A 26885-nucleotide genomic window follows, 5' to 3' on the forward strand; every position below is an offset into this window, starting at 1 on the left:
TATTTGGGGAAACGTTTGTCAAATGACGAAATGTGTTGATTCATTCCTTCAGCCTGTATTTATTGAACTCTTAGTATGTGCCCAGCACTGATGAGCGCTAGGACACAGCAGAAAACAAAAAAGACACCAAATCCCTGCCCTCATGCAGCTTTTATTTAAGGATAAATAAATAATAATAATTAATTGGCCCACTCATAAGCAACTACAGAAGGCAGTGGATGCCCTGAATCAGACTTCCCCTAAGGCCTCCTACTCTCTAGCACAGCAAATGATTGGACTTGCTAAATCTCAGACTCTCCTTTTCAGACTACAACATCTGCCTCATCATGGCTTGCTCAGGACTTAGCTATGAGGCTCCTGGCTCCTTGCGGCAACACTGTACAGGCAGAGAAGGGGAAGGGGGAGTGACATGAGACTCCGGAACTCTGTTGGGATGAAGGCTGGGAAGTAAGCCTGACTATCAGCAAGGGGAGTTTCTAAGTGGGCAAAGTTTGGTGCCAAAGGGCAGGGACTCAGATGATGGCGGGCCCTGATGTTCCGAGAGGAACAGCCACTGGATTTTGATTACATGCACACCACTGCTGCAGGGAGACTGCTATAGGCAGATCCAGTGTCTGAGAGAAAAGCAATCAGTATCTGGGGGGGGGGGGGGGGTGGAATCCCAGGGTGCAATATGGGGGAATGAATCAGTTGGTCTGAGTGGTGTTGTGCTGGTAAATGTTTAACAACTTGTTCACTGGGAGGGAAAAAAGCCCTGATTTGTAGTGTTTGCCAATTACCATGGTGTAAATACTCCCAAAGTGGCTGAATTCAAGCTATCAACATGACATCATTAAATGTGGACTTGGAAAAAGATGTGCACAAGCAGTTCTCTCGAGCCAGTGTTAGCCTTGCCCTGATCTGGGGTCAAGACCAGGAATTTCATTCTTGTAGAGGGACCAGCCAGAGGCTAAACAGAACAAAAGACCAAGCTGGGAACCAAGGGATACAAGGGTGGAGAGAGCTACAGTGCTAGGGGCAACCTGGGACCCCCATCTATGGGCAGTGCTGGAAAAAAGAGTAAAACTGAATGCCAGCAGATGGAGGATGAGTGGTGACTGAGGCTGTTTAAGTCATATGGCCTCTGCCAGGACTGGCTTGAAAATCTTTGGCTGATTTGATGTCTGCAGAGACAGGAGAGAACGAGTGGACTATGAGTGGTGGGGAGGCTGGGGGGTCATGGAGAGATGCTGATATGTCTGATTCTTAAAATAATAGCATACCTTTACATAGTGCTTCCTCTGTGTCAGGCCCTGGACAAGCATTTTACATGTATCAGTGCACTTGAACCTCAAAAACCACCCTGTGAGTCAGGTTACTATTAATATCCCAATTTCACAGATGAAGAAAATGAGACCCAGATTAAGTAACTATCCCATGTCACACGGCAGTATAGCTGATGCCAAACAGGCATCAACCCCCTGCCCTCAATCACTACGTTGTACTGCCTCTAGTTGTACTTCTTTAATCAACTCTTCTGGAAGTAGACCACTTGCTTGGGCCCATAATGTCCAGCAGAGCTCTCTGGCCCGGTCTACTGCTCTTAAAATGCTTCCTCTCACACATTTCCCTCCAACCTATCCACCAAACAGGGAGCTGTTCCTGGCCTTTCTGGGCCTTTGGCCACCCACACCCCAGCAGACTCAGGTCTCAGCTTTATTCTTCATGGTGATGGGGCCTGTACTGGTGATATGTGTGTGCTGAGGTGAGAGGTAGGTAAGCATGGGTGGTCTTTGGAAGAGGGAGGCGACTCTATGAGGGAGGAAGAAAAGGGGAGGAGAAGAGGAAGGACAAAGAAAGAAGAGAGAGAGGTCAGAGGAGGGGGGGTGGGCAGCACCTCCAGGCCTGGACTTGGCAGAAGCTGGTCTCTAAGCATAGCCGTGATCCCTGCACAGCGTGAGGTGTGAGTCACTGAAGTGTAAACAAGATGAGAGGATATGGGGTTTTGTGGGTGGCTTGTGGATTTAGTTGACCACTTACAGTGGGTGTGTCTATGTGTGTACACACACACCTGCTCACACAACACATTCAAAAGATAGACTGTAGCTGAGTGTGATCGGCTAAGCACTTTGGTGAGAGGCTGTGACTGTAGGAGAAACATTGACATCCTTGACTCCTGGAATTTCCCTGGACCTCTGGAAAAACCCTAAACAGAGAAATTTGGCAAGGGTTCTAGGGAAGCTCCAAGAGGGTGCTGAGAGGGCCAGAAGGTCTCTAAAGGGGGCTTTCCTCTGGGCTAAGGTCACCAGCCCTCTTTCTGCCCTTACTAGATACAAATCTTTAGCCTCCCACAAATGCGTGGAGAGATGAGGCATTTCCTCTAAGCCTTACTCTATGAAGGGAAGAGACAGACAACAAAGGAAAAGCTCGTGAGGAAGCACCTGGTGCAGGCATCTGGCTTGGCCTAGCCTGCCTTGGGCTGTCGCTGTTGTTGCCCATGGCCTCAGGAGCATTCCCAACATCCCATCTCTCTCCTGTGTGTGTGGTGCTGAGGAAACAGCAAGGCCTCTGCAGTCTATTGACATTTATGTTTTAACTCTTGCTCCAACAAGTACCTGTTTTGGGGCCTTGAGCCAGCTGCCTCACATCACAAAGCCTCAGTCTCGTCATCCATAAAATAGGAATACCACCTACCCTACAGAGTGGTGGTGAGGAAGAAAGGAGATCACATACATGAATGCATCTGGCATAGTCCTCAACATGCTTAATCTTTCTTTACCCTTCTCTGTAGTCAGACACTGAGAGGAACCTCTTCTCAGGTCAAGAATCTGGGGATCCAGGGGTGGCCTGCGTGGCTCAGTCGATTAAGTGTCCGATGTCAGCTCAGGTCATGATCTCATGGTCCATGAGTTCAAGCCCCACATCAGGCTCTTTGCTGACAGCTCAGAGCCTGGAGCCTGCTTTGGATTCTGTCTCCCTCTCTCTCTGCCCTTCCCCTTGTCACACTCCGTCTCTCTGTGTCTCAAAAATAAATAACCATTAAACATTTTTTTAAAAGAATCTGAGGATCCAGAGGTTTTCTCTCTCTAATGGCAAAGAGAATCAAAAAGAGCCCTCTATCCCTCCACTTGAGACTTCTTTGGACTCTCCTTGATTTACCTATCAATGGATGAATGACAGAGCTTGAACCCAGTGCCTGGGAAACAGCCCTCCTTATTTACACCCACTGGCTCATGTTGACTCAGCATCTCTTGTCCACATACCTAGAAAACTCTCTATAGACACAGAAAAACCCTCTTTTGACATTTTGGCAACACAAGGATTTTAAAAGATATGTTCAGAATTTCACACTACAGAAAGCTTCAAACATTTCATCCCACAAGTCTAAATGCTATACACATTGAAACAGGACTTCATAGAAAAGGCTGATTTGAGGACACAGGTACTCTCCTAGTCCCTGGTCCTCCTCCAAGCCCACTGACACTAAGCATTTTGTCCTATAGGTTACATTGGGATGTGATGGTTTTTAAAGATCAAGCTGGAGAGTTGCCTTGGTGGCTCAGTCAGTTAAGCATCTGACTCTTGGATTTGGCTCAGGTCGTGAACTCACAGTTTTGTGGGTTCAAGCCCCACATCAGGTGTGGAGCCTGCTTAGGATTCTCTCCCTCTCTCTGTCTCTCCCCAACTCATGCTCTGTCTCTCTCAAAATAAATAAACTTTATAAAAAACAAATTAAAAAATTTAAATAAAAATCTAACTGGAGATGGGTCAGGTGGCTGGTCAGGAATACTAGGGGCCCTCGACATGGCTGAGGCTGAAGTGGCTACATCTAAAGAGAGAGTGGGGGATCTGAGGGTAATGCCAAGAGGAAATAGTCCCAGTGAGACCCAGGGTCATGGACCCTGCCTCTTCTGCTCTCATCTGTACGACTGTAGGTCAGATATATAACCTCTTTGGGCATTGATTTCCCCACCTGAAACACAAAGGGTCTGGGCTATCGTAGGTATCAAATATGCTGATGCATGAGAAGCAGTTTGTATACCATGAACACTATGCATATGGGAGACAAATCCAGGAAAGTAATACTGCTGAGCCCCTGCTCTGGACTACCTTTATGATGGGCACTCAGAGATACACATAAGCTCCCTTGCTGAACTGAGGGCTCCTTGGGACCAGGGGCTGGATTTCCTGTTTGTCACTGTGCTCTCCAGTTGCCCGGCCCTAGGTGTGGCAGAACACAGGTGCTCTAGCAGTTTTAGTGACCAAATATACAATCTCATTGCCATCCTCAGGGCAACCCAGTGAGATAGTTATTATTACCATCCCCATCTTACAGAGTTATGAAATGAGGCCCAGGGAGGTGATTGCATTTGCCCAAGGTCACACAAGCAGTGTAGCCAAGAAGGAACAGTGTGTGACACAAGTCTTTTCTTGTTCCATGCACCCCCTGCCTTTCCACAGCTTCTCATCTGTGATGCTTCCCTGACCAGCTCTCTGGTTGCTTAAGATAGGCCATTGGATCAAATGGGAGAGCCCAGCAGGAAGACATTGACAAAAGGCCTGGATGACAAGAAGTTCAGGCCACTTCTGGCTTGAGCTTGATGTCACTCGTGGCGGAAGCTGGATCCTAAATGTTCTGTTGCCCACAAGTGGATTTCTTAGCCTGCTAGTACAGAGTAGGACTGCTTCTGGTGAATATGCATGATGAGGGACTATAGGGATGATGAGGCGTTGGAGAGGGAAAGGTGCGGCAAAGGGAAATTGCTGAGGATAGCAGAGAGGAGCCCCATGGCTTTCCTTGGTTACTTGCCATATCTAAAGATTCTTCTTACTCTGAAGAATTTCTTCCTGGTGTCTACCCTAAGTTCCTTGCTACCATCTAAATCCATTCTTTCTAGTTCTGTTGGTCTCTGGGCTTTTGGACAAACATTTCACTGTCCTTTAGAAAACATCCTAAGCCCTAGCCAGCAATGCTCCTATACTCAAGACAAAAATGAGAAGAATTAGCCAGCAAACCCACCCAAGGAAATCATTAAAGGAGGCCCAATTTATTGCCTAATGGGGCCTGAACACACAAAGCCTGTGCTCAGCTTCTGCTTCTGTCCATTGCTGCCTGTATATCTTGGGATGTGTAATTTAGCCATCCTCTGCCTCAGTTTCCCCACGGACAGTAAGTGTTGTTGATCCCTCCCTCAGTGCCTGACAACGAGTTGGTGCTCGATAAACAGAATTATAGTCTGGTGATAATATTAGTTTGCATCTTGATGGCATTGTGCTCTGTGCTCATTGGTTCACATCACCCCCCTCCCCCCATCCCCTTTCCTGAGTTGCCTGGGCCTGGATTTTGCACCTCTAAGTGCAGCCAGGAACTCCAGCCCTCAGCTTGTGCCTGCACGGTCTTGGGAGGCCTGCCTTAGTTGGAGAGTTGCCATGCCTATGCAGGATTTCTTCTGGGTCTTCCAGTTCCACGTTCTTTCCTAGTGGCTACCCTGCCTTCCACAGCTCACCCAGCTGCTCTCAGAGCTCTGTGGCCTCCCCATCTTTGTTTCTCTGTGGTTCCTTTTCAGCCAGAGTCCAGAGACATTATTTGGGCCTCCAGTGTTCAGAAGCCATGCCACTCCATGCAGCTCCGTATCAATATTTGCATTTCCAAAGCCCAATTTACATCATAATTATTCTTGTCTAGCCAGGCAGGGAATGCCACACAAATTTCGGAAGGACTTTTGGCCAACTACAAGGACTGGCAATCACAACTTGTTTGGCTTCATCCCTTAGTACTAGAATATTTTCTCGTTTCTTAGAATGACCCCATATGAACACAGCTTTCTTTGTCATTCTTGCCTCTTCCCCAGGTAGACAGTATGTCTGAGCCCAGCCATGGCCTGCCATTCCCACCCTTTTTTCTGAGCTTTCTAGATGATAGGGCAAACTCCACTTAACAGCCTTCCCCTGGCACTCCATCCTATTCCTGACTCCAGACAAGTGAAATACACAAAATGTAACTTTTTATCTATCAATTTACCAAACTGAAAAAAAAAATAGTGGTCAGGGGTGTCTGGGTGGCTCATTTGGTTAAGCATCTGACTCCAGCTCAGGTCATGAACTTGCAGTTCGTGACCTTGAGCCCCATGTCAGGCTCTGTGCTGACAGCTCAGAGCCTGGAGCCTGCTTTGGATTCTGTGTCCCCTTCTCTCTCCACCCCTCCCCTTCTCGTGCTCTGTCTCTCTCACTCTCTCAAAAATAAATAAACATTAAAAAAATAGTGGTCAGTACCAGCGAGGTTGCACTGAGATGGGTAATCTCATATACTGCTAGTGGAAGTGTCATTTGGTATAGTGGTTTCTGGTGGGCAATTTGGAAATATCAAGACCTGTAAATACAGATGTCCACTTTGACCCGATAATTATACTTAAAGTGATCTGTACCAAAGGAGCATTAGCCAACTTGGGTTAAAAATGTATGTAAAAGCTGTCCATAAACATGGTAATAAGCTAAGTGTCCAACATTAGAAAATAGAAAAAATAGAATTACACACAACCTGTAAGGATGTTTTGAAGGATATACAATGACATAGAAAATGTTCCTGCTACAATGCTAAGTTAAAATATGCAAAGTACCAATTTGTTTATACAGTATAGTCCTGATTATGTTTTTACAAACCATAAATATTCAAATAAAAGGACAGGAAGAAAATCAGCCAATTGTTAACAGTGTCTGAGTCTAGGTAGTAGAATTGTAGTAGATTATAATAATAAAACTTAACATTTGTATAGCACTTATGAAGGGCCAGGAACTTTCATATACTCACTCATCACTTTATGTATATTTACTCCTTATGACTACCCTACAAGATAAATACTGTATCATCCCCATTTTACAGATGAAGAGACTGAGGTGCAAAAAGTTTAAGTGACTTGCCTAAGGTCACACAATTAGTCATTTTCTTCTTGGTACTTGCCATTATTTTCTGGATTCTCCACTGTGACTACATTTGGCTTTTGTAATCAGAACAGAAATGCACAGGGATTTTGAGAAAACTCAAAGTGCATAGCGCTGGGTCATAGAAGCTGATCAACTCAGGTGGGGACAGCTTTACTGCACAGCCTGTTTTGACCATTGTATTCCAGGTCTTGGGGACAAGGATCCTGTTCCTGTGAGCTTCTCTTGGTCAGCCTGTCTGGCCATGACCCCCTGATCAGGGCCTGCCCCTGCCCCTGCTTGATGAGCCTTTTCACTAATGGCCTACCTCCCCACCTCCTAGCCTTTGTTCCTGGCTTCTTTCTGGATGCATACCTCCACAGTCCATCCCTAGAATGGCAGAGGCCTGCAGTGGTCTGGCCTCTCCTGTCAGCCTCATCCCCGGGACATAGCAAAAGAGGGAGGACAGAAGAGGACATTTGTCCTCAGGCATCTGTCTCTGGGGGTTCCACAAAGATGTTAGCTGTTTTCAATTTTAACAGAGAAGTGGTAGCATATAGGGCGAGAGGCTGAACTTCTTACATTGGCCCTGAGCAGTCTTTACTCTGGAAAAGCCACCTCCCCATCTTTTTCTGGCCTAGATAAGCTTCCTGCTCTTTGACTACTTACTGCTGGTGCAGGGCATTCACATGTCCATGTGGGTCTGAGTATCAGCCACCCAGCTTCCCTGGGGTCACACCTAGCTGAAAGCAGGGTTCAAGTAGAAATGGAAGTTATCTGGAGGTGGGGGGGGGGGAAGGCTGCCACTCTGAATCTTCTTCAGATGCCCTCTCCAAGCCCTGATCACTGTTCCAAATAAGATTGTGGGGTGAGACAGGGAGGTCAGCCCACAGAATATGGAGAGCAGGAAGAAGGGACCATCAGTTCTCAATGTGGGTATCTTTGCTTATTAGCTCTCCAGAGGGTGAGGACAAAATGGAGTGTTTGGAGAAAGACAATCAGTAATAAGAGACTTGGGATCTAGTCTTGGCTTCTCTCACTGGTTGTGGGACCTAAGCAAGGTCCTTTCCTTCTCTGGGCCCCAGAATCTTTCTCTGGAAAATGGCAACAACAGTACCTATCTCACTGGACTTTCCTGTGAATCAACCTACTCTATGATGAGACAGCATTTTGTGTCGTAAATCGTGCACCCATTAGGAACCTGAAAGACATCCCCCTTTCCAAGTCTCTGTTTCCTTATCTGTATAACCTTGGGGGTTGCATGCCTTTGAACTGCTCAGTGAAAACGAGCCCAGTTCCCATAAAAGCACACAAGCACACAAAATGTTGCACGTGATTTCAGGAAGTCCTTGAACTTCATGGGTCCATCTCATGGGCCACCTCCAGGCTAAAAATCCCTGACCTGTTTGAAGGAGTTAATCCTTTCTTTAGCTTGCCTTGGCTGGCATATCTATAGTGACAGGGAACTCACTCCCTCCAAACAACTGTTTTTCTTTTGCAGAGCTCTGACTTCCCTTCTGCTCAGCTAAAATCTGCCTCCGTGGAGCATTTCTTGGAGGTTTTCCCACTCAAAGAACCTGGGAAATATCTGGGCCCAGGTGTGGTCATGGCTCTGAGTTATCTGGGCAGCAAGGATGAGGTTTCCTTCACTCTAAGCCAGGCAAACTACTTTCCTGCTGCTGCTCCCAGGGGTGGATGCTGGATTTTCTGCCTCATAAAGTTGTCCTCCAAGTCACTCTGGAGCCAGAGTGTGGCCAGACCCTGGCAGCCAGCTGGTCTCTGCTGTGTCCCCAGAGGAAAGAGGCAGCTGGAGTAGCCTGGCAAGCCCTCTTGCTCCGGGCTGCAACCATGTCAAAACCAGTGTTTAAAGCAACCCCTCCTCCCCTCTCCTACCCCTGCTGTCTTCCCTGGATGGGACAATGTCCCCTTGTGAGCTCAGGAACCAAAGAAAATGGGTTTCGAGTCAGGGATACTGATACTAACTACTTCATACAGACGGAAGGAGTATTACACAAAGTAATGAATGTAAAAAAAAGAAAAAACTTGGAATGCAACAAATTGCTGTTCCCTTCCTCCTTGCCTTTGTCCCTAGGGACTCTCCATTTCAATGGGGCAGAGTTAGTGGGAAGCAACTAGAATGGGCATGTGTTTACTGTGGCTCGTGTTCTGTGCATGTTAGCTATTGACCAGAACCCCACCAATAGGTTTGACTAGGTTCCTCAGTTCACACAGCTGGCAAAGGGTAATGAGGGATTTGAATCCAGGTCTAGCATCCCCACCCCCCAGCATCATACTGTCTTTCAGGGAGGGAGGATGGTACCCTCCCACATAAAGCAGCCTCTCCTTTATGGTTCCTAAGGACCTCCATTCTGCTCATTCTGAAGCAAAAGGAGCAAAGCACTCATAGGATTCCCTTAACTCCAAATTCTCCCCAAGTTGTGCTTGGAGTGACTCTCCTACTGCTACCTGAACTTCCATGGGTTTGGGACTGCTGTTGTGGAGAGGAACTGGGCCTAACCTCTGGGACCTGCTGGGCAATGACCAGATCCACGCATTTTGAGTGAACAAGAGGACCCCTTCTGGCTTCACCAGGAGGAACCAAATGGCCTGAGCATTCAGGCAGGCAAGAGAGGTCTATGAAAGGAGAAGTTTGTTCAGCTCAGATCAAGAGACACAAATACTTCTTGGGTGGCTGAGTGAAGCCTTTGATGGCCTGGGCAGAGAGCAGGAATAAGGTGGAGAACCAGAAAAGCCTGGGAAAGAAGGTGACACTGGGCTGGAGTAGGGCTTGTCTGAGGCCCCTGGGGCTCATGCGCCTGGCCAGGGTGCCCTCCAAAGTGCCCTCAGTTGCTCAGAGCCTGACCAGAGACTAAATCAGCTCTAGGGAAGGCATTCCCCTGCCTCCAATGGCAGAGCTGGCAGGCTGTTGCCATGGCAGCCAGGGGGCTAAGTACAAGAGCAAAGCAGCCCAGCCTGAAGGTTGTTACTGAAGAAAGGCACTTCCTGGGTCTTTTGGTGCCCAACCCAAGAGAATGTTGCTGTCTGGGGCTCATGGCTGGCAGTTGAGACTAAGGCCTTCTTCGGCCCACCCAGGGCCAGTCTCTGGTGTGAGTGTGTGGTGGTAGTGGTGGTGGTGTGTGTATCTGTTCATCTGTATATGTGTGTGTGGGGGGACACAGAACCCCAGGGGACCATCTGTGTGTATGTATATGTGCATATATATACACTCATGTGGGTCCACAGAGGCCTGGAAGGGCGAGGGCTGTGTATGTGTGTATGCCTTTGTGTATGTTTGTTAGACAGTAAGGAGAGGAAGAAGAAAGACAAAAGCCCTAAATGACTCTGGTTTCTGGAGGAGCCAGCCCGGTGTGGTGGGTGTAGGGAGCAGAGTGGGCTGGTCAGGGGCCTGATTGGAACCAGACTTGGCAAGGAGGAGCTATAAATGTTTTTTTCCTGCCTGTCCTGAGAAATTTATGTCACACCCACTCCATCATCCTGGTGGGGGCAGCCTCTCCCAGCTGCCTGTGGTTCTGGGCCTTCCAGCACAACCAGCAACCACTGTGGGAATCCCCTGAGCTTCCTCTGGTCCTAGGCTTGAATGGACCCCATCCCATGATGGCCTGAGGTTGACAGGGATGAGCCATGGATGGAGGAGGAAAGAACTTGGCCCCCAAATGGCCTTCCTTCCCACAGAGTCTTATGTGTTGCTGGAGGAGTAGGCATTAGGAAGGTGTAGGGAAGGAGGTAAAGACAGGAGAGGGGCTGTGCTCCCTTTACAGTATCTTCCCTGCCTTCTTCCCTTAACAGGGGGTAGGGACTGAAGGCAGACCGAAAAGGAGAAGATGGCTCAGACACCATTTGAGATACAGATGGAAACTAAATCCCAGGAGGGGAAAGGGACTTGCCCAAGGCCACACATTAAAGGAGCCAACCCACCCTCCTGTATATGGACTTCTTCTTCACCTCCAAGTTAGAGATCTCTCCCAACCTAGTGTAAGGCACAGCCTTTTTCTTATCATGTTGCTCCATCCTTAAAATCCTTCCCCTGGTTTTCCTTTGTTTCTACAGTAAAGGAAAGACTCCTTGGCATGGATTACAGGGTCTGCCCTGGTTTGGTCCCTGTCTACCTCTCCATCCACATCTTTTACCAAGATCCCTCTTGCCACTGGGCCTTTGCATATGCCGTGCCCTCTGCCTGGGGTGATTTTCTTTCCCTCTTTCAGGTTTTGACCCCCTACTTCTACTTCAGCACACAGCTCATAGATAGCTTCCTCAGGGAAACCTTTCTATATTTTCCTGGCTAGGACATGCTGCCCAATATTTTACTCTCATGGGACTGTGGGCCTCTCCTCCATAGCACTTCTCAAATTGTAACTTTACTTTTGTTGTGTGCTTTGTGATTAATGGCCATCTTCTCCACCATACTCAAAACTCCACAGCTGCTTTTGTTCACAGCATCATGCTGTCCTAGTGCTCAGTACAGCCCTGGCAAATAACCAACAGTGACAAGGACATCAGGAGCTAATATTTGAGGCTTACCATTTGCCAGGCACTCTTCCCACAGCTTTACTTGAAATAATGCATTTAATCTTCACAAAGTCTAGCAGGTAACTACTATCATTTTCTGTATTCTTAACCACTATCACTATAACTGCTTAATAATAAATATTATTTAGGATGCCTGGGTGGCTCAGTCATTAAGCATCTGACTTTGGCTCAGGTCATGATCTCACGGTTTGTGAGCTTGAGTCCTACTTTGGGTGAGCATGAGCCCTGCTTCGGGTAAACATAAGCCCCATTTCTCTCTCTCTCTCTTCCTCTCCCTCTCCCTCTCCCTCTCCCTGTCTCTGCTCCTTGCTCACTTGTGCCCTCTCACTCTCTCAAAAAAAGTAATAAATATTATTTGTTGACTACATACTTTTGGTTGAGGCCCCCCACCACTCCAATCCTGAGGGGAGGTGCCAGCCCCTGAGCACCTCCCTGGATCTTAAGGTGACCCCTGCTCCAGGACTTCTGCTACTTGCCCATGGTTACTCCTAACTTGTTTCCCCTCTGTCAACTTATCCTACATGCCCTGTTTGACATGAGAAGGTTCTAGGGCTGGGAGATGCCACTGAGTTTAGGGAAGCACTTTTTCACCCTTGAACACTTGCTCCGGTCATTATATCACAGCCATAGTCCACTGACCTGTTCTCACCTACTTAGGCTCAACCACTTCCCCGCTGGGTGCCAAGTCAATTCAACTCCTGAGCCTCAGTTTCCCCTTCTGTAAAATAGAGTGATTCGCAGGACTGTGAGGTAGGGCTATGAGAATTCAGTGAGTTTGTTTGTGTGTGTTTGGTAATTGCCAAGCACAAGACTGATATTAGTTATCACTTGAATCATTATTAGTAATGACTTATAATGTAAACCAAAACTTTATCTTCCTGGTTGTAGCTCCAGAGCCCAACAGAGATGAAAAATAATACACGGTACTAATGGTAAGTGTTCAGTGTGCTGTCTTCCCAACCCTCGTCTACCACTATGCTCCTCCTGCCTGCCCTGCCACCCTTCTTACCTCTGCCACACCCAGGATATGCTTTGTACTGGTTAAGAACCCTCAACCCTGTATGGGGGAGGAGACAGAGCTCTGTTCCCCCACTGCTTCCCCTCCCTATCAGCCTCCCATCAGCCTTGCTGTTTCTTTGTTAGGGCAAGGGCAGGGAATTTATGGCCCCCTGTAGCCCCCCCCAGGCCACAAGAGCCCTGCCACCTCCCCACCATGGCATCTTGAGCTGAGTCTATGGCTCTTGGTGGGGGGTGGCTGTGGGATGGGGGGGCACAAATAGATGAGGGTTACAAAAGTTGTACCTTGCTTTCCCAGTGGGCTCTCAGGGGCCAATGAATGCACAGAGCCACAGCCCAGAGTGGGGGTAGGCTCAGCCAGAGTGTTTTCATTTTCCTCTGTTTGTTTTCTGTTTACATCAACTGCTCAGTTCTGGTTTGAGCCTCTAAGAACTGATGGAGTTTGGCAGGTAAAGATTTCTGGGGCCACCCATCTCTGCCTTCTATAGGGCTGAGGACTCAGCTCCTGCCAATGCCTGCAGGAGCAAGAAGCCCAGCCTACTCTATTTACTGGCCCCTTTCTTTCCATTATTCTCTTTTCTATTTTTCTCTCTCCCTCTTTCCTTCTTTCATTGTTTCTCTTTCTATATGTCTCTATTCCCTATGTTCCTCCCACCCTCCCTCCCTCCCTCTCTCTCTCTCCCTTTCTCTTTTCTGTCTCTTGGAGTTTGTCCCTGTCTCTTTTCTGCCTTTCTGTGCCTCTTTTATTCAGTAGTTCTTTGTCTTGCCATACTCTTTTTCTCTCTTTCCTTTTTCTTTTTTCTTTCTCAAAAGGAGAGAAAGAAATTAAAGCCTGGGGCACAAGGAGGTCTGAATTCTGGCCCACCTTCTCCCATTAACTCCTTCAAAGTAACCTTCAACAGATCTGTTTCTATCTCTGAGCCTCAGTTTCCCCATCTGCACACTGAAAGATCTAACTTATATGACCTCTGGGACCTAAGCTAGAAAGTCTTCCAAGTATTTACTCCTTGCAGGGGAAAGGAGGGAGGGGAGGGATCAGATTCTCTCTTCAGGGAGCACGGTCCTGAAATGAAGTCTGGAGGAAGTAGAGGGAGGGAGGTCAATGGAGTGCCTCCTTGAGCAGTGAGGGTTTATGGTAAAGGGCAGAGATAGACGATACCCACCCCCCAACTCGTGTATGCCAAAACCCAATCCAGAGAACTCAAGAGCTGGAGACTGGAGTTTGTAAAGGTAGAGACACCTTTGTCCAGAGTGGGCCCAATTTACACTCCCAGCAGCAGTGCAGGAGAGTTGAGAATGCTCCTCATTTTCACCAATAACTTAGTCATTTCCATTTTCTTTCCTTTAACCCATTCTTGTAGGTGTATGGTGGCATTTCATTACAGTTTTCATTTGCATTTTCCTTTTAACTAAGTTGAACACTTTTCATGTTTATTGCCTCCCTTGATATTCTTTGTTGCACATTTTTCTGTAGGGTTACCTAATATACTCTGGATTATGAGTCCTTTGTCATATATATAAAATATATTCTCCCATTCTTGAGTTATCTTATTATTTTCTTAATATGGTCTTTTCATGAACAAACTTTTTTTTAATTTTGGTATAGTCCAAATTATTTTTTCTTTTCATGGATAGCATTTTTTCACCTTATTTAAGAAATCTTTGTCTATCCCAGGTTACAAAGTTTTCTCCCTGTATTTCCTTTGAAACTTTATTGTTTTGCATTTCACATTTATATCCACAATTCATCTGGAACTGATTTCTGTGTGTGATGTGAGGTAGGGGTCAAGATAATTTTTTTTCCATGTGGCTCTCCTACTGACCCAGCACTATTTATTTTTTAAAATAATATTCAATATACCAGAGTGTCAGTTTTGTCATAAATTGGGTGATTGTATATGTGTAAGTCTGTTTCTGAATTTTCTTTTCTTTCCATTTGTCACTTTCTATATCCTTATGCCAATACCACAATGTCTTAATTACTTTAGCTTTCTAGGTCTTGATTATCTGTTAGTGAGAGTCCTCCAGCTATGATCTCCTTCAAGTTTATTTGAACTATTCTTGGCTCCTTGTATTGCCATCTGAATTTTAGGACAAATTTGTCAATTTTGCCACCAAAAGCTATTACTGGGATTTTCAAATGAGATCATATTGACTCTGTAGATTAATCTGGGGAGAACTGACACCTTTATAATATTGAGTTTTCTAATCCATGAATATGGTTTATCCCTTAATTTGAGTCTTCTTTAATTTGTCTACATAATTTTTTTTTGTTAGTTTTCATTGTGCAGGCTTTCCACCTTTCATTAGATTTATTCCTAACTATTTGATATTTATGTTATTACAAATAATAAAGTTTTTAAAACTTTCTTGTTCTATTTTGTGCTGGTGTATAGAAACACAATTGATTTTTTCATATAGACCTTATATCCACTGATCTTTCTAAATTCACTCATCAATTTTAATAGTTTGTCTATAGATTCTTCTGGACTTCCTATGTGCACAATCATGTAAAATGAAAATAATGGCAATTCAATTTCTACAGTTCAAATCTTTGATTTCTTTTGCTCACTTCATTGCACTGACTAGGACCTCCAGTGCAACATTGAATAAAAATGGTTAGAGTGGGCATCTTGTCTTTCACTGAGTCTCATTGTATAAAAACTTTCAATATTCAACAATTAAGTATGTTGTTTGCTGAAGATTTTTTATAGATGCACTTTATCAAGTTGAAGATACTCCCTCCTATTTGTAATGTGGTGAATGTTTTATCATGAATGGATGTAGAATTTTGTAAAATGCTTTTTTATGTATCTATCATGATTTCCCTCCTTTTTCATGTTAGGTGAATTACAATGATTGATTTTTTATTGTTAAACCACACTTAAATTCCCAGATTAAAACTCACTTGGTCATGATGAATAATTCCTTTAGTATATTGCTGAATTCGATTTGCTTTCAAAATTAAACTTTTAAAATTTTGTGATAATTGTTGGGCACCTGGGTGGCTCAGTCAGTTAAGTGCCGACTTTTGATATTGGCTCAGGCCGTGACCTTACAGTAAGTCCTGAGATCAAGCCATGTGTCTGGCTCTGCACTGAGTATGGAGTCTGCTCGGGATTCTCTCTCTCTCTCTCTCTCTCTCTCTCTCTCTCTCTCTCTCTCCCTCCCCTGCTCATTCTCTCTCTCTCTCTCTCTCAAAATAAATAAACTTAAAAAAATTGTGATAATCATAGATTCACATGCAGTTTTAAGAAATTATACAAGAAGATCATGTGTATTCTTTACCCAGTTTCTCCCAACAGAAACATCTTGCAAAGATGTGGTACAATATCACACCCAGGATATTGATGTCGATACAGTCAAGATACAGTACATTTCCATCGCCTCAAGGATCGGTCATATTGCCCTTTTACATCAAAATTCACTTCTTCCCCACCCCACCTCCTCCTTAACCCCCAGCAACCATTAATCTGTTCTCCACTTTCATAAGTTATCCTTCAAGAATGTTATATAATGGAAACATACAGTAAGTAACCATGTAGGGTTGGCTTTTGTACTCAGCAGAATTCTCTGGAGATTCATCCAAGCTGTGGGGTGTCAGTAGTTTGTTTCTTTTTGTTGCTGAGTAGTGTTCCAGGGTGTGGATGTACCACAGTTTGTTTAACCATTCACACACTGAAGGATATCTGGGCTATTCCCAGTTGGGGGCTATTACAAAGAAAGCTGCTATAAACATTCAATTTTTTGTGTGAATATTAGCCTAAAATTCTCTGGCATAAATGTCCAACAGTGCAATCACTGGGTTGCACAGTACTTGCATGTTTAATTTTACAGGAAGCTACCAAACTTTGCTTCATAGAGTAGCTGTGCCATTTTACATTCCCACCGACAATGTATGAGTGATCTAGTTTCTGTGTACCCTCCCTAGCATTTTGTATTGTTATGTGTTTTTTTTTTTTAATTTCAGCTTTCAGATAGCTATGTGGTGATATCTCATTGTGGTTTTAATTTGCATTAATGATGTTGACTAACTTTTCATGTGCTTATTTGCCATCTGTATATTCTCTTTGGTGAAATGTCTCTGCATGTCTTTTACCCATTTTTTAAAACATTTTTTTTTAATTTTTTTTTCAACATTTATTTATTTTTGGGACAGAGAGAGACAGAGCATGAACGGGGGAGGGGCAGAGAGAGAGGGAGACACAGAATCGGAAACAGGCTCCAGGCTCTGAGCCATCAGCCCAGAGCCTGACGCGGGGCTCGAACTCCCGGACCGCGAGATCGTGACCTGGCTGAAGTCGGACGCTTAACCGACTGCGCCACCCAGGCGCCCCTCTTTTACCCATTTTTTAATTGGATTGTTTTGTCGTGTCTTGTTTCACTGTTGTATCTTAAGAGTTCTTTATATATTCTAGATACAAGTCCTGTGTCAAATACATGGTTTACAAATATTTTCTCTCAGTTTGTAGTTTGTCTTTTTATCCATATTCATCACAGAACACAGGTATTTAATTTGATGAAGTCCAATTTATCCACTTTTTTTCTTCTATGGATCATTTTCTTGGTGGTTTATCTAAGAATTATTCACCAATATTTAAGCCCTGAAAATTTTCTCCCAGGTTTTCTTCTAAATGATCTATAATTTTATGTCTTATATTTAAATATATGATTTGTTTAATTAATTTTTGTGTTAATTTTTATCCATATGTCTCCTTCTGCCAATACCACACAGGTATGGTAAATATATAATTATGGTAAATATATAATAAGTCTTAAAAGCAGGTAAAGTAATTCCTGACACTGTATTCTCCTTTTTCAAAATCTTTTTGGCTATTCTAGTTCCTTTGCCTTTCCGTATAAGTTTTAGAATAATCTTGTCTATATCTATAGAAAAAGCTTGATGGAATTTTAATAAGAATAGCATTAAAGGTATTTATCAATTTGGAGAGAACTGACCTCTTTACTATGTTGAGTCTTCCAATCAATGAACACCTGAGTATGTCTCTTCATTTATCTACATCTTTGATTTCTTTCATCAGAATTTGTAAAAATTTTCAGCATACAAGCCCTGTACATGTTTTGTTACGTTTATATCTACTTATATCTTTTTTTTGATGTTTCAAATGTTATTTTTCTTTGCAAACATCCATTATAATTTTGTTCCAATTAGCTTGCATGAACCATAACTGGGAGGCAAAACACAAAAGATATTCAGAAATGTTCAGTTGAGTAATAATCTTAAGAATTACTTAACAATTTAGAATATTCTGTGTGAATGGGTGAACACATTTGACTAGAGATTATATAATATGATCTGTTAGCCAGTTATGTAAACACCTGGATTGGAAATATAGATATATGAGTGGAAGCATTTTAAATGGCATTGCATTTAAAATTTGATGTTCACATGCTCATTGTTAGTATATAGAAATATAACTGATTTTTGTATGTTTATCTTCTATCTTGTGACCTTGATGAACTTAATTATTAGTTTTAGTTCACTCTCTTCCTAATTTTTTACATGTTTTTATTATGAAATTGTGTTGGATTTTGTACAGTGCTTTTCCTATATCAATTCATAAGGTTTATTGAATTTTCTTTGTTAACCTATTAATATGGTGGATTGCACTGACTGGTTTGCAAGTACCAAGCTATCCTTACAGTCTTGAAATAAACCCCACTCCGTTGTGGTGTATAATTCACTTAATATATTATTTAATTCTATTTGTTGATGTTTTGTTGAGAATTTTTCTGTTTTCATGTGGGATATTGGTCTGTGGTTTTCTTTTTGTGTACTGTCTTTGCCCACTTGTGGGGCAAAGTGAATGAGTTAGGAAATCTCCTCTCCTTTTCCTTTTTCTGGAAGAGATTATAAAGAATGTGTCTTCCTTATTCTTTCAACTTTTAGAAGAATTCTCCAATGAAACCATCTGGTCTTAGAGATTTCTTTGGGGGAATATTTTTTAATCACAAATTCATTTTTTGATAGTTTTGATAGTTGATACTATCCAAATTATTGGTTTCATATTGGAAGAGTTGTGGTAGTTTGTGCTTTTGAAGGAATTAATCCATTTCATCTAAATTGTCAAGTTTATGTGCATAGAGTTGTTTATAGTGTTCCATCACTGTCCTTTTGATGTCTGCAGGGTCTGTGTTGAGATTCTCTGTTTTATTGCTGATATTTGCAATGTGTGTCTTCTTTTTTTCTTTGTCGGTCTTATTAGGGATTTGTTAATTTTATTAATCTTTTCAAAGAACCAGATCTTTTGTTTCATTGATTTTTCACCCTTGAAATCCTAACATACACTTCACTTGGTCATCAGGCATTGTTCTTTTAATATTTTTTTTAAATTTTCTTTCCTAATATTTTGTTTTGTATTTTTCACCCACATTTACAAGAAAGATTGATCTGAAATGCTCCCTTCTTATAATACCCTCATCTAGTTTTGGTATCAAAAGAGTTGGGAAGTGTTCCTTCTTTTACTCTTCTCTGGGAGGATTTGTGTAATATTGATGTTATTGGCCACATGGAGTTTTATAACTTATATATGTTTGGAGGTAAATAGTTTCATCTCCATGCATGGAGCTAGGTGAAGCAAGGTAGCATATTTTTGGTCCCCTATCATCTACCAGACACCACATGAGAAATTTTACATTCATTATCTCATTGTTTCCTTATAAAAAAAAACTCATTGGACAGGAATTTTTATACTTGTATCTGAGCTCAGAAAACAGAGATTCATTGACTTGCCTAAGATCATACAGATGTGGGATTCAAAGCTAAGTCTTACTTGTTGACCACCTACTACTATAATCTAGGCACTGGGCTCTGAGATGATCATCTGCTATAGCACTGAGTCCTTCCAGCAACTCAGTGACATAGTAATCATGGTTTTCATTGTCGAGATGAGAAAGTTGAAGCTCAGAGAATTTGACGAAATTATCCAGAGCTAAACATCTCGGATGTGGCCAAGCTGGGCTCCAGGGTGGTATTTTACCATTCTGCAGCCAGAGTGTGTTCTTTGTGCTGTGGCCAGAATGTTCGTCCCAGGGAAATGAGCACATTTCTTCTGTGTTAGTGACTGCTGCCACTGTTGGCATCTCAGGGGAAGGGAGGGGTCATGATGGCCAGAATAGCTGCTGGCCCCAGTTTCCAGGTACAACAATGAATCAAAGCTGAAGACAGACCTAGAGAGTTAAGCTGCTGGGCAACTGTAAGAAAGGGGCTCAGGAAACTGGGCCCTGAGGCTAGGGGACTGGAAGGTGGCTTGGCACACCCATCATACAGACTGAGAGGTGGGTCAACAGGTGGGGAGGTGAATGGGGCTGGGCTCTGGTAGCTTGCAGTGCCAACCCTCTATGTTGTGAAACAGCTTTCCTGGACAAGGCCTGGCTGGACTAATTTCCTTTTGTCTCTACAAAGCCCACACCTGAACCACTACTAACTCCTAGGAAAAGAGAGACGGTGGAGAAAAGAGCAGAGGTACCCTGAGGTCCTAGCCCCCAGCTAGAGACATGGGGTCTGGATTAATGATATGGCAGAGCAGACAAGGTCCTTACAGATCATTTGGTCCAGTTGTCTCACTGTTTAGGGGGAAACCAAGGTCCAGAGAAATGAGGGTATAGTGATTTACTTGTCCAAGGCCACACAACCCTGACCAGACACCTAGGGGAGAGCAAGGGCCCAGATAGAGGTGTGTGGGGTGTGGGGCAAGTAGGGACTCTGTGTGTGTGTGTGTGTGTGTGTGTGTGTGTGTGTGTTGTGGTTCCTTCTGTATAGCATTGTATACAGTGGTGGAGACAACATGGGTTTTGAGGCCACACTCTTCCATGTATTAACTTGTGACTCTAGGAACAAGTTACTTGAATGCTCTGGGCCTCAGTTTTCTCATGTGGACCTCATTATAGTAACGACTTCTGTGAAGTATGTATTGTTGTACAGACAAAATAAGTTAATATATATGTGAAACACTTAGGACAGTGTCTGGCACATAGGGAGCACTATGGAAATGCTATTGTTGTTATTGGAGGCCCCTGGGTAGGGCGGAAGGAGCAGGGGCTCGAGATTCAGTTTGTCTGTGTTCCAGTCCAGACTGCCATGTTGTGTGGCTTTGGGCAGCTTTCTTCCCTCTCTGTGCCTCAGAAGCCTCAACTACAGTATGTATAATGTGCACCTAATAAAAGTTGCTTGCTTCCAGGGCTGTGAGAAAATTCAGCTCTGTCACATGAACAGATCACCCAGTTCACAGAAGGCCTTGGAGAAAATGTGGCTGTTACAACTGCAGTGGAGACCTACTAGAAGCATCCCCCAGGGTTTCTGCTCCCCAGGCCTCACACACTTAAACCCCTCAGGCATAAGACACTTCCTCCTTCCCACCAGAGCCAGACAATAGCTCCAACCCCCCAAGTTTCAGGCCCTACAGCCTCTCTGCTCCTGCCCCCAAGGCTGATTTGCTGACTTCACAACTTCCTTTCTCCTGATGGCACTGGGAGCTGTGAAAGTAACTCTGAAGAGACTTGAGGCCCATTCCAGCTAGAGGCACCGCATCCCCAGTGATGGCCACTGAAAGTGGAGAGAAATAGGGCCTGGCTGAAGCTATCCCTCCACCTTGGCAGGGAGAACTTGCCCGAAGCCTCTTCTCCATCTGACTTTGTTCTGGGGTCAGTGGAGCTGGAGCAGTCAGAACAAGAATCAGAGACTTGCAGACCTTCTAAGTAGACATCACTCCCTTTCCCCATGCATTTTAGCTTAGGGGAGAAGGAACATAGCAAAAGCAAGGAATGCAGCCAACGTCACATAGCAATACTACAGAGTAGGAAGCGGTGGCTCAGAATGCAGAGGTGGGATCACAACCCAGAAATAAATGGTGTCTTTTCTAGAACCAAAGTATGTCAGAAGTAGAAGAGATCTTGGTTTAGGGGACATTTGAGTCTAATTCCGTTTTATTTTTATTTATTTTTTTTTTTAATTTTTTTTTTTTAACGTTTATTTATTTTTGAGACAGAGAGAGACAGAGCATGAACGGGGGAGGGGCAGAGAGAGAGGGAGACACAGAATCGGAAACAGGCTCCAGGCTCTGAGCCATCAGCCCAGAGCCCGACGCGGGGCTCGAACTCACGGACCCCGAGATCGTGACCTGGCTGAAGTCGGACGCTTAACCGACTGCGCCACCCAGGCGCCCCTCTAATTCCGTTTTATAGATGAGTAACATTGAGGCCAAGAGAGGGAAAGGGACTTGTATGAGGCCCAAAAGGAGTTAGTGGAGAGGTGGGACCCAAACTCAGGGCTCCTGATCTCTTGGCCAGGGCCCTTCCCACATGACACAGTAGCATGGGGCCCAAAGGCTTCTGGAGGGAGGGGAACCCAGCCCAGTACTGGGATGTTTTTAGCCCCTACCCAGTCAGAACTATTGTTTTCCCACCCCCTGGACCCTTTCTAACCTACCTCACTGGCACCCTGAGGAAGGCATTCTCATGCGGCTGAACCCTAGTGAGAATCAGAGACCTGAGATCCAGACTATGTGTCCTCTCTCTAAGCCTGTGTTCACCTTTACAATGGTGTGTGTTCGGGATGCCTGGGTGGCTCAGTCAGTTAAGCGTCCGGCTTCAGCTCAGGTCATGGTCTCACAGTTTGTGGGTTCTAGCCCCGCATTGGGCTCTGTCCTGACAGCTCAGAGCCTGGAGCCTGCTTCTGATTCTGTGTCTCCCTCTCTCTCTCTGTCTCTCTCTGCCCCTCCCCCACCCATGCTCTGTGTCTCTCTCTCTCAAAAATAATAAACATTAAAAAAATTTTAAGTGATGTGTGTGGAGTGTGGGGCAAGGAAAAACTAGTTGAGTCAGAACATTCAAATTAACTGGAGGTTTGGGAATATCCGGATGCCCAGACTCTACCCCAAATCTGTGAAAGCAGGCTTGAGTGATCAGTCTAATCCTCAAGGGATTCACATGAGCAGCAGGGTTGAGGAGTTTCTAAGGGCTCCTCTACCTGACTTCTGCTCAGATTCCATGAATGACATAGGGTGTCTGAAATTGGGACAGGGGATGGCCCTGACAATACCCCTCCCATAGCCCCCACACTAAGCATGCCAGGCCAAACTACAGGCCACCTTCCCAGGGTTAGAAAATTGCTTTTGGGGTTTCTGGTACTGTCTGCATTCCTCCTGGGATGCTGCTCCTGTGGTAGGAGTCTGCCTGTCCATACCCCTCCACCTCCTCTCCCCCTGACCCCCAAGCCCCTCCCTGGTTGACTGCATGTGGCAGAGAAACAATGCAGGCTCTGGAATCAGAATGGGCTTAGGGTGAAGTCCCTGCCTCACCATGAAGCTTGCAGCCTCAAGCAGATCACCTCCCTTCTCTAAGCCCAGGCTTTCTTAGTTCTAAAATGGGGATAGTAATAGTTCTTAGCTCACAACACTTGCTCACATAGGCTGAGCCCACGCATCTAATGCTTTCAGCACAGCATCCCAGCATGGAGCACTCTGTGAACAACAGCTCCCCTCGCCTGAGGCTGCTGCTCAGTCCCAGGGGCAACCTGGCCCTTGGCTCCCTCAGAGGAAACTTGGGCAAACCATCTTGCTGTCATTTGGAAGACTCAACATCCAGAACCAACCCCCATTCTAAGACAAGGGATGAAAAATTTGCCCTCTGCACCTGGTGCTTTCTACTTCATGAGACACATTCATACCCACCTGCTCCTATCGCCTTTCCAGCAAGCCCATGAGAGAGGACTTGCAGTCCTTGCCCTACAGATGACAAAGCTGGAACTCAGGTCCAGTCACTGGACCACAGTGCCTCAGTTTAGAATTAGTAGTACTGGGATTTAAAGCCAGGGCCATTTTGCCCCAGAGTCCAAGCTGCATCCACTGTATCTTCACTGTCTTAACTTAGCAAGATCAGAGAAGGTGCTGCATCACTGGGCATGGCCTGCAATAACATGGAGCTATCTCAACACAGGTGCAATAACCAGCCTTTGTTTCTGTCTAGCTTTACAACATACGCAGAAAAACTTCTGTCTGTCATCACATTTTCCCCAATAATGTGCTCGTTTGCTAAATATTTACTGAGTACCTACTATGTGCCAAGCACTTTTCTAATTATTTGAAGCCCATAATCTGGTGAGAGGAGCCAAAGAGTAAACAAGGTAAATAAAACATACCATATAGTTGATGATGGTAAGTGCTATGGGGAAAAAATAGAGGAGGAATAGAGGAGGAGGAAAAGAAGAGTCAGTGTGTCTGAGGGCACGGCATGGTTACAGGTTTAGCTAACATGGCCAGGAAAGTCACACTGAGAAGATAACATCTGAGAAAGCTCCGGAAGAGGTAAGGAAGAGTCAAAAAATATCTGTGGAAAGACTATTGTATGCAGAGACAACAATCCATGTAAAGAACCTGAGTTGGTTTGTGTCAGAAAGTTTTGAAGAACTGCAAGGAGGCCAGTGTGGTTGGACTTGAGTGAACAAAGAAGAGAGGAACAGGGTATGAGGGCAGAAGGTAATGAAGGGCCAGATCCTAGAGGACTTTTGGGCACCATGATGACATTGGCTTTACTCTTAGAGAGATTGGGGAGCTTTAGAAACTGATGTGAGTTTGACAGGGTCCTTCATACTTGGATTCAGGTGTGGGGAAGGGGATGTGGGGGGCAAGGGCTGAAGGGTGGCCTAGGGGGTGAGACTGTGGACATAGTGAGAAGTGGTTAGATTTTTGAGGTATTCTGAAGATAGAGACAAGATGGGATGAGGGGGTTGAAGAAATAAAGAAGTCAAGGAATACCTCATATGGTATCAAGTCCACATGTCTCCACCTCCACTGTCACCACCCTAGTCTGAGGCACCACCCCCTCTTGCCAGGACCTGCAAAGGCCTCTCACGCAGGCTCGTTATTCCCACTTGTCCTTCCCACAAATCTACTCCCCACCTTGCTAGTGGGATCCTTTTAAAATGTAAACCAGAAGCGGTGCCTGGGTGGCTCAGTTAAACATCTGATTTCAGCTCAGGTCATGATCTCACAGTTCATGAGTTCAAGCCCCACATTGGGCTCTCTGCAGTCAGCACAGACCTGCTTCAGTTCTTCTGTCCGCCCTCTCTCTGCTCCTCCCCTACTTGCTCTCTCTCTCTCTCAAATAAATAAATATTTAAAAATAATAATAAAATGTAAACCAGGCCAAGTCACTTTCCTGCTTAAAACTCTCCAGTGGCTTCCCATGACACTTAGACAAAAAGTCAAGGTCCCATATGAGCTGACTCCTCTCTGCCTTTTAATGATCAGTGATCTTTCCTACCTCTATCCCCAACCCCTGCTGTGCTCCAGCCTGCTCTGCAGTTCCATGAACTCACCAAATTCATTGTTCATTACCACCTCAGGACCTTTGCATCTGCTATTTTCACTGCCTAGAATGTTCCTTTTCTATTCTGCATGGTTGGTTTCTTCTCATTCCTGAGGTCCCAGCTGACATGTCACCTCCTTAGAAAGCTCATACCCTGTACTGTCACCCCCATCTAAATAAGATTTGTAATTCTGAGTTTTCTTGCTCATAGTTCCTTACTGTTGTTTTATTCCTTTCATAGCATGTTCCATTGACTGCATGTTGATTTCCATAACTTTTGTCTTCTTTACTAGACTGTTAGCTCCCTAGGGCAAGGGCAGAACCAGATAGACTTGACCTACCCCTGTATCTCAGTGCCTGGTTCCAAGACAGGCACTCAGTGCTAATGTGTGTGTGTGGTAGAGTACTGATTTACAAGCATATGCTCCTTTAATACCTCCAGCAAGACTGAAATAGGCATTTCCATTATCCCCATTTTATAGATGAGGAAACTGAGGCACAGAGAGGCCCTGAAGTTTGCTAATGGAAGACCCAAGTTTCAAACTTGCCTCTGCATGACCACACCATGTGTACCCTTTATAATCATACACACAGAGACACATATAGATACACACAGACACACACACACACACACACACACACACAGTGGGTGCTCTAGAAATAAATTTTAAATGAATGAAGGATTGAAAATGTTAAAAAGTTAGACTTAAAATCAGGTCCATCAAGTGTAAAATCCATATTCAACCTCCACCTCTTAGGCTGATATAACAGAATTCCCTGTACCATTTTTGATGTGAGATTGTGCAAAGAACATGATCTTTGGCACCAAGCAGGTCTAGGTTCAAATCCTTGTCCCACTAGTTACTATATGGACTCAAACAAGCCACTTCACATCTGTGAACCACTGTTCGCTTATCTGTAAAATGGGAATGATAGTCACCCCTAATTCTCAAGGTTTCCATCAGAAGTGTGACTTTGGACAAGCCTCTGAGTCTGTTTCTTCCTCCATCCAGTATTCTCTAATTTAGTGGCATTCTATGATTAATCTCAATCTGTCCTGCTGGAGCTAGTTTCACCCGTTCAGCTTGTCCTTCTGCCCATCCATCCAGCTGCCAGTCCATCCCACCATCAATCTATCAACCCATCCATCCATCCATCCATCCATTCTGATGAAGCCCCCTGCTATGGACCAGGCCCTGTTGTGATAGGCCATGAGCTTGAGAGGAGAGTAGGATAGTAACAAAGCTTGTAGTCTAAGGTTCAAATAGCAGCTGAGGTCTCTATCATGTCCTGTGCTACCACTGGGAGAGATGTGGAAGCATGAGAGAAAATGGTTAGTTCATTGAGACTGAGTGGTAGATGAGAAGTAGGAGAGGGTGGCGAGAAATGAAAGCTGAGGAAGATTGGGCCATGAATGCCACATGAATGAATTTGAATGGTGGGCAGTTAATTAGAACAGCTACCTTGGAGGGCACATTGGCAGCTTCCATCAGCATTACAGATGAAACAGCAAGCTTCAAATCTCTGTGTCTGCCCTGAAGAAACACTTGGCACATAACTATGTACAGGAATTGCATTGTTTTGATAATATAAAATAAAATGTATGACACTATGGATAACCACCTATGGGAACTGGTTAAGATTTTGGTCTACTCTGCTAAGGAATATCATGAGACAATTACAGTAAATGAAGTAAATCACTTAAGGACAGAACGAGAGTGAATGACAGTTTTTAAATTGCAACAAAATTAGTCAATAAGTGTATGTGTGTGTGTGTGTGTGTATACATATCAACTATATATATATACACACACATATATGTACATGTATGTGTGTGTATATATATATATATATATATATACACACATATATTAGCTGAGAGGGTCTACAGGCAATGACAGATCAGTAGCAATGAATGTCCCTAGTGACCAGATCTTAGTTTCTAATTCCAGCCTCCAGTAAAAGGAGCCAGTGTTTCTTGGAGAAATGGCCAAATCAGGTAAGGGGCAGGGAAAGACCAAGGTACTCCTGGACCATCTTGTGCCAGAAAATGAGGTACTTGGAAAAGAATGAGGGGTTGTTGGAATAACTCAGGA

This window comes from Felis catus, chromosome X (assembly GCF_018350175.1).
Source record: "Felis catus isolate Fca126 chromosome X, F.catus_Fca126_mat1.0, whole genome shotgun sequence".
Lineage (NCBI taxonomy): Eukaryota > Metazoa > Chordata > Mammalia > Carnivora > Felidae > Felis > Felis catus.